The sequence below is a fragment of the Mugil cephalus genome, chromosome 13 (assembly GCF_022458985.1).
Source record: "Mugil cephalus isolate CIBA_MC_2020 chromosome 13, CIBA_Mcephalus_1.1, whole genome shotgun sequence".
Taxonomy (NCBI): Eukaryota; Metazoa; Chordata; class Actinopteri; order Mugiliformes; family Mugilidae; genus Mugil; species Mugil cephalus.
This window is the reverse complement of record NC_061782.1, coordinates 2,369,933-2,379,397: the sequence shown is the minus strand read 5'-3', so window position 1 is coordinate 2,379,397 and position 9,465 is coordinate 2,369,933. Positions and strand designations below refer to the sequence as shown.

Genomic DNA, 9,465 nt, shown 5'->3' with positions numbered 1-9,465 from the left:
GTTGAAGCAGGAAATGCTCAGAGGTCTGAATATAAGAGCAGAGCGGTAGAAGTCTGACTTGGTAAAGAGATCTGAAAATCACAAAGGTCAGAGTTTCGATTAAAGATAAAATCCTGAGAACATCTTTGTGATCACTTGACGTTGAAAAGAATTCAACCTGATTGTTTGTTCATTGTGTTTGTGATGAACAACTAAAGTTGACCCAGTCCTGTGTCCTCCACTTGTAGATATTTCACCATGTAGGCCTGTCATGATAATCAATAAATCAATTACTCAGTGATAAATGAACAGGAACTTGATCATTTTCCAGCCTCGATGTCTCCATGTGTGTTTGTTTTCCTCGTCTCTCTCGACCAAACAGGCTGATGTCAAGAGGGTTCACTCTGTGCACCAGTCTCAGCACCTGGACACGTTGGTTCATAGAGGAATGAATGGAGTGAACCCTCCTGTCAGTCATCCACTTTTTTTGTCTCAGTCATAATTTGTTTACCAGTTGATACAATAATACAGGAACAATAATAATTATTACATTCTTACTTGTGTTATAGTAAGGATATATAATGAACATATGAAGTAAAACAATGCTTCCATTAATAAGTATTTAAAAGAAAGTAATAATGATGATAAATAAAACAAACCAAACCAACAGACATATACAAAACAATTAATAATTATAGTGATGATAATTACTATAGTGAAGGATAGTGAGAGATAGTGGAGGGGGAGGAGGAAGGATAGGGAAGATAAATCTTCTAAGACACTGATTTATTTCTTCAGTCTATTTTTATTCATTTTAATGTGGTGTCTCGGGCCCCTGCTGACCCACTGGAACCAGCCTGAGGGTCCCCGCACCCTCCAGCCCCTGTCCCCCGCCTCCCACCGGGGCTGGTGTTTTTTTTATTTGTATTTATTTAGGATATTTAAAGGTTCTTGGCATTCAATTCCAATATTAAATACTGGAGAAATAAAGGTTTCTTGCTTTTGAAATGGTGTATTTCCATTGTTAAACCATATGATCATGACATTAGTGAAAAGATGGTCTCAAAATAATGTTGAGGATAAAATTGTTGAGCTGAACTCAGTCAAAAGATCCAGAGTCCATTAACCAGTGAAGACAGTCCAGATGTTTGTCTCATCCAGATGTCCTCATGATGGATCAGATCCACTGACAGACTGTGGACAGTCTGGAAGCCTCAATGTAACTCAGTCTTGTCTCCATTCATCTAAACAAAGGTCTGAGAGAGATGATGACAATGATTGTTTCCTGTCAAACACAGTCAGAGAAGATGAGCTCAACCACTGATGTGGAGACAAAATGTCCAACAGGACGTGTCCAACTGTCCTCTCATCAACACATCACCTTCATAGAAATGTCTTCTTCCATTATAACACATTTTATTTATTTGTCTCATGACAGACTTGTTAACTGTGGACTCTCAGAGAGTCACTGTGAAGTCGTGGCCTCAGCTCTGAAGTCCAACCCCTCCCATCTGAAACATCTGGACCTGAGAGGAAACAACCTGGAGGATTCAGGAGTGAAGCATCTGTCTGCTGGACTGGAGAGTCCAAACTGTAAACTGGAGACTCTGAGGTCAGTTTTCATTTCTTTTCTTCTCAGGCTTCTGAAGAATGGAGATCCAGTTTAGATGAGTTCTCTTGTCAGGACTGTCAGATAGAAAAGGAGCTGAAAGAGTTGAAATGAAGGAGCATCATGTTCCTGAACATCAGCAGGTATCTCCTCAGTCATCGGTGGTGGGTCTGATCACAAACCACATCAAGTCCAGTCTTCACATGTGTTGACATTAACAGAGTTCTTGGTGTTACTAATCATTCTTTCTGTCCATACTGTCTGTGGACAATCCCCTTATAGTCTGACTCCAATCAGACCAGATGGAGGACAACATCCACAGTGTTGTTGTGTTGTGTTGATCTTCAACTCATCTTGTTCTTCAGCACATCCAGTCAGTATCAGTTTGTGTTTCCACAGTGTTTCCCTGCTGAGCTGCAGTGGAGGGACAGGAACTCAAAGAGGAACTTTGTTAGTGTCAGTCAGACTGCTGAAGCTTCATATTAGTGTCAGCTCAACAGTGGAGTTGTGTTAGGAAGAGACCACTTCACAGTCAGTGTGGACAGCAGGAATCTCAACAACTCTGGAATCAGTCCATATGACATGTGACTGTTGTTGGAAGACACACTTGAACATGTCAACTTGTCCTTTAACATTTGAATGACACAAACCTCCTGAGACACCAAATCCAGGAAGAAGAAGGTCCTGGAATCAAAGAACTAAATCAACAGTTTGTAGTCCAACATGTGTGAGGAGATATTGATCCTGTAATGAGGTCAGCAGCATCTTATTGATCTGTGTTGACATCAATAGTTGTCTGAATGTTGTGCTGACGTTTGGATGATGTCTGTAGAAGGCTGACATGATGAAGATCCACAATAACACAAGGACAAAGTCACTCTACTCATTTTAGAGAACAGCTCATTGATCAGGACACATTTCACACCTCAACACATCTGACTGATCATCAATCATTTCATCTTTTATTCTTTATTCAGGTTGTCGAGATGCAGTTTGTCAGAGATCAGCTGTGATTCTCTGGGACCAGCTCTGAAGTCCAACCCCTCCCATCTGAAACATCTGGACCTGAGTCACAACAACCTGAAGGATTCAGGAGTGAAGCAGCTGTGTGGTTTTCTGGAGAGTCCAGACTGTAGACTGGAGACTCTGGAGTGAGTTCACTGTCTGTTACTGTTGTAGATCTGATATGTTTAATCACCAACTGAATCTAATTCATGTTCATCCAGAACTTTCCTCCATGAATCTGTAAATGTCCTTTAGTTCAAGACGAGTTCACTGAAGTTTTAGAGACGACTCGACCGAAATAAAGTGGCAGAGACAAGGGGTGTCTGTATTAGTTGGACACGCTGTTCAAAGATACGCCAAGAATCCCCCAAATACTTTGAATTCATTTATTAAAGTAACAGAAGACTAATGTGCACAAAATCTATACAAAAAAACACACAAAAGTGATGAATGAAGCAAAACGTGGTCAACAAAAAGTACGGCGTCCCCGTGCCCTCACCCACTTTCCTTGTTTTAAACCCAGCTGCTGTGTAAGTGAACAGGTGATAATAATAACTAATTATCTCTGCCCACACTGATGTGACCTAACCACCATGATTGAAGATAACAACATATCAGAACCAAAAAATAACCCAAATACATCCCATATGTAACACTGTCTACTGTACATGAACTAAGGTGACTATCATGTACTTTCAGTTTAGGCCAACTCAGAAGATATAGTTTCACTCAAGGAGGATATATGTGACACGGACAACAGTTTGCAAACAGTGACAAAAAAAAATATTTATTGGCAGGAAGCCACTCTTCAGTTTCACCAACTCAAAATAGTTCAGCTAACGACTGAATTTATATTTCTTTATCAACCCCCAGAAATCAACCTACTTAACAACCTCAGTTGTAACCAACAACCCAACAGTTTCACAGCATATAAAAAGAAAATAATACTGTTCAAAGTGCAAAATAAAATAGGAAAAAATGGGCCCAAAATAATAAACCAACACAGTTCAGCAAAGTCAACAGTCCAAATTAGTCAGTGTCCTCAGTGCGTCCGTATTCAATGTAAGTATGTGTGGCAGTCCTTCATGTATGGTTGTGTTTTGTTGATGTATCTGTTCATCTACCCGGGTAGTGTGGTTTTGTTTCTCATCTGTATGATGTGGTAGATGAGCTCCGATGCGCGATGAAGCTGCCTCCGACGTTACACCCTCCACGCATGTAAGCCGGTGTACTGCTCCACGTCCCTCTGGTCCGGGCTCTGGCTCCATCACAATCCACTCATACAAAACAACAACCTGCATAGAGCAGCAGTTTTTAAATATATTCTTATTCTCTTTATCTCTCTTTATACATTTATCTTAATCAACTGCGCAGTATCTATTCTCTCTTTTTTAATCTTAAAGCAACGAACGTGAACCATTCACATTGACAATTTGCATATTGCATTTTTTTTAGCTTTTCCCACCGCATGGTGTACAAATTATGAATGAAATCACATTCAAATCATGTTTGAGAATGATTCATTGAATTACTGTCTCTCAATAACTCAAAAATGCACACGGCTGCGTGTTTTAGCTCATAAGATCAGCTCGTTTAACTATATAGCATTAACTAGCATATAGCAATAGTTTCATTAACAGACAATTTTCCACAAAAATACCATGAGATACATCCTCAATTCACACATGTACATTCATCGGTCTCCGGTTGGTTTTAAACATAGTCTCCAAAGTATAACAATACATAACAAAGATACCTTTTCCATAAAATGAGTGAACAATTAGCCATCATCGACAGCTGCTAGCATACTATGCTAAGCGCTAATGGTTACTCACCGGAGTTTTTCTTCTCACAAAACACGATGACACAGTGCTGTCCAGCACCCAAAAACCTCCTCACGGGTGCGGATACCTTCCGGAACAATTTACTCACAATGAAATAAAGTTTTAATGACTTTTCATCGAGTTATTAACATTAACATGCTCTCTCTCAGCCGTAGTGCGTCTGCTCTGTCGGCATCGGTGCAAGGAAAAAAACAACCCAGCAGAACAAACGCGGCAGCTAAGAGCGCGAGTAGTGCTTATGTGAGTGAAATTGCGCACCCTGCTGGTGAAAACAAGGAACTACAACAACCAAAAACTCATTCAGACTGTATTGCTCAACATAGTTAAACTGGAAATATTGGGGATTACTCTGTGTGTGTAACTAAAGGGTGTTACACATACAAAATAAGGGATTCACAATTCATCAGACTCCTCATGCCTCCAGAGCCGGCCCAAGCCTCCATGGGGCCCGGAGCTAAATTAGATTTTGGGGCCCTCTGTTTCTGCCAATAATATTGATGGTTGATATGCACACCACCTACTATAAACTCATTGCAGCTCTGATCATCCTATTGTCAGTCTGACATGTTTTTACACATCTATGCTGTTTTTGTTGCAACAAGCACAGTCAAAACTACTCTGACTCAGTTCAAATATACAAACATTACAACTTTTGATTCATAAGGTTCAAAAAATAATTTATAGTGCAACAAGAAATAAAACACAAAATAAACAATAAAATATCAACAAACACTTAAATAATGACATGAGTTCTCTGAAAGAAGGAAACAAGAACGGTTTAAAAACATAAAGTTGAAAGAAAAAGGAAAACTAGTCCGCCCCAAAGGCCAATACCCCACATCTTCTTTGCCCACTACCGGCTCACTTGCCAGGGCCGACTAGACAAAGGAAAAACCTGAAATAAACCAAAGGAAATTTAATCTCCACAGCGACAGCAGCTCGTGGCCCCGATGCTCTAGATGGAAACAAAGATACATTTTAAAATACTTAATTACAACAGTTAAAATACACACTGATTAACATTTCAAACTATATCCCTAACATTTAAAATACCTGATATGTTGGGTGATTATGTCCTAACAGCTACTAGCTGCGTTCAGACCAGCAGGGACACAGGTCTAAACACACAACAGGAATCATCACCCACATTTAACAAGATAAAATAACACAAAGCATCTTCCAGTATTCCTGTATTCTCCTGTCCACCAGCGTGAAATGAAGTGTGCTCCTGCCTCACTCCATCAGCCTAACCCAACAGTCAAACACTCTCCTTCCTACAGCAGCCATATATACTTCACAGCCCATGGCCCCCCCTCTTCTACCAGCAGCCATGTCGCCTAACCGTGGCCCTCCTTTTTCCCACCTGGTCCCACCTGCCACAATTCCATTACCAAGACATGCAAACAGACCTTTATCTTGGCCTTTTCTCCTCTTCCTCTTTCTTCCTCTTTATTATCTTTGTCCCTATGTCCTTTCTTTCCCACGTTGTTTTGATTGAATTATTCAGGATTTAATCTACATCTTTTATTCTTTATTCAGGTTGTGGAGGTGCAGTTTGTCAGAGATCAGCTGTGATTCTCTGGTCTCAGCTCTGAAGTCCAACCCCTCCCATATGAAACATCTGGACCTGAGATTCAACAACCTGAAGGATTCAGATGTGAAGTATCTCCTTGATCTTGTGGAGAGTCCAGACTATAAACTGGAGACTCTGAGGTGAGTAGAGGGTTCCAGTCAGTCCATGCTGCTTTCATCAGTATCGTCCTAAACACAGTTAGTATCAAAGATCCAGTGTTTCCTGTAAACCTGCAGCTTCTCAGTGAAGCTGTGAGAGGAGAATGGAGACAGGCTCAGGATTGGACAGAGAGAGAGAGAGAGTGACAACAGTCAGCCAATCAGATGAGCCAGAAGCTGTTGTGATCATGTGTTTGAGTTGATGTGAAGACGACTGTTGTTGTTGTGTTGATGTGTCCAGGAAATAAAGCTGGATTCCAGCTGACAGCCTTCCAAGATGTATAGAGACAGTGGTGGTCATTCATCACATCTGATCAACAACTGATCACAGCTCTGAGATCAGTCTGACTGAAGCCTGCACATCACAGAAGCAGCATTACATTTAGTAACCATGAGTTTCTTAGTCAGCTGATCTTTGTTTTCATGGAGCAGCAGTAAATCCATCACTAAAGTGTTGGTGCAGTAATGAAGCGTTCAGGACTCTCAGCAGTTTCTTAGTGAAATGTGCAGAGGAAACAGACTTGATGCTAAAAGTCTCTGCAGGTCTGTGTGTGTTCACTCCAACACGTTAACATGAAGCTGAAAGGAAGCTGGCTGAGCTCCACAGCTGCTCCACTGCTGCTCTGAACAGGACTCAAGTCCCTGCTGCTCTTTCTACTGGATGTGATGATGAAGGGAAACACTCCTTCACCTCCTCTCTTCTTTCTCCTCCTCTCTACAGGCCATGGAGGTGGTAACATTAACCAGGAGGGTGTGTGTTGTGAGAGGACGAGCTGTGTCCTGATGATCCAGAGATTGAAGCAGACTCTGACTGGACCATGTTACTGGGAGGTGGAGAGGAGAGCTTCATCCACATGGTCTCCATTTAAGACCAAAAAAAATACTCATTTGTGGGAATTTCAACATTGATTTGCTGATTCTAAATCAGCATAAATCAACAGATGAGTTCATCCAAATAATGTATAGTATGAGTCTGAATGACACCAGTGACCACCTGCCTGTCTTTCTTATTCATGAATGTAATTATATAACAATGAGAGAATTAAAGGAAATTAAATATAAGAGAATAAGTTTTACATTCCCAGATCTATATGATAAGCACTGCCCTCTTAAACAGTGTAACACCAAGAACCATTTGACAGAAAACCCATGAATGACCAAGGGGCTTCAAAATGCCTGTAAAAAATGAACTGCTTGTAGAGACTGTTTATAAAATAAAACAAAAGAGGCAGAGTTTAAATATAAGATATATAAAAATCAACTATTAATTATGATGAGAGTGTGCAAAAAGGATTATCAAACCAAACAATTAGATATATATGGAATATATTAAATAGTGTTATTGTGGTTGATGGTTTTAAAAGCTTCTTTGTTGATGTTGGGCCCAATCTTACTAAAGACATAAAAGATACTGGAAGGAAACCAGCTGAAATGGAATGTGGTGAGAGAAATGTAGATTCAATGTCTTTGGAAACTGTTGATAAAATGGAAATTATTGCTGTTGTAAATAGAAGTACCAAACTAAACTTGTACAGATTGGAATGACATCGATATGTCACTGGTGAAGAAAATAATTGAGGGAATAGCTGATCCATCAACTCATACGTGTACGATAGCTGTATTATTTAAACACTGCTGAGCCAATAGATGAAAGTAAGGATGAAGATGGGTGTCATGGCTGTTATGATTCACAAACATGGCACCAAATGTTGGGTCACTGTAATTATGACCATGTGTTGGAGTTGGAAAGTGTCACAGAGGGGATGAAAATTAAAGGGAAAACTGATGAGTCCAACCTGAAATGTGAGGTCTGTATGCAAGGGAAATCTGCTGAGAGCAGGAACAGAGAACCGGATGAGAGAGCAACTGCAGCACTTGCACTTGTACGTACAGATTTGGCTGAGCCCTATAGAACCAGCAGCGACAGATGGGTTCAGGTGCTCATTGGCATTCACTGACGACTATTCAGGTGCAATCTTTGTGTGACACAGTCAGAGCTACAGAAAAGTTTATTGCTGATGTTTAACCTTGTGGGAAAATCAAATGTATTAGATGTGATAATGGCACCGAGTTTACGTCAAAGGAGTTTCAGTCACTAATCAGTAAAAATGCCATTAGACATGAGACCTCAGCCCCTTATTCTCCCCATCAAGGGGAAAGTGCCTTGTCTGTCAAGGATGAAATGTTCTCCGTCAGTATGTCATACACACAACAAAGTCTTTGTTGGTTACCACAAGAATAGTCCTGCATATCTAATCTTCTACCCAGAAACAGGGAGAGTACTCAAAAACAGGTTGGTAAAGTTCATCAGCAAATGTGTGAATGAGTGTCAGACTCAGACAGACCAGGATAGGAGTGAATACATCCTGTATAGTGAGAGGGCTGAAAGCACTTTTCCAAAAATTGATGCAGTCAAACCAATCACACAGGAACTTAAAACTGAGATTTGTGACACAGACGTCACTACAGGTGAGGGTCAGAGTGTTAAAAATGCCCGATATCCAAAGAGGGAGAGGAGACCACCTAAGTACTAGAATGATTATGAGTGCAAGATAAAATGTGATGATGGTGGCCAAGAGTTAACTAGTATGTACTACTGTTACCGGTTATGTCAGATTCACCTCCAACTCTGAAGGAGGCCATGAACTCATCACAATCACATTTGTGGGTTAAAGCTCTGAAAGAAGAAATGGATTCTCTGAATGAAAGTGAGACATTTACGCTGACCACTTTGCCAGAAGGTAAACATGCAGTGGGGGGAAGATGGGTTTCTACTGTAAAAGAAAATGTGGATGAGACAAAAACATACAAAGCCAGGTATGTAGCAAAGGGTTATAGTCAAGTTGCAGGGATTGATTGTAACCAAACCTTTTCTCCAGCTGCTAGTGTGACATCTGTGCGCAGTCTGATGCAGCTTGCAGTGCAGCATGGCTTAGAACTGCACCAGATGGATGTGAAAACTGCATACCTGCATGCTCCTATTGATTGGGAAGTGGACATGGAGCAGCCTGAGGGTTTTGAAGTTAAATCAAAGAAGGCTGAGAAACTAGTCTGCAAACTTAACAGATCATTGAATGGTCTGAAGCAGTCGGGACGAAATCGGATTGTGTTTATAGTAGATAGACTACAAATGAGAAGGGGACATTGATCATCTGGGTTGATGATCTTATCATTGCTGCTAATGACAATCAAACTGTGAACAATGTAAAAGAGATGTTGGGAGCTACATTTAAAATGAAAGACCTTGGTGAACTCAAACATTTCTTGGGTGTTGATTTTGTGTAAAGAGGAGGTGAA

At 40.6% G+C, this 9,465-nt stretch overlaps 1 long non-coding RNA gene across 1 annotated transcript; it reads left to right on the top strand.

Annotated features, from left to right (window-relative positions):
* The first annotated feature begins 6,090 nt into the window (after positions 1-6,090).
* On the top strand, positions 6,091-7,417 carry LOC125018626. The gene is made up of 2 exons (XR_007113973.1): positions 6,091-6,150; positions 6,890-7,417. It is a non-coding gene; the product is annotated as an uncharacterized LOC125018626 (long non-coding RNA).
* The last annotated feature ends 2,048 nt before the right edge of the window (positions 7,418-9,465 follow it).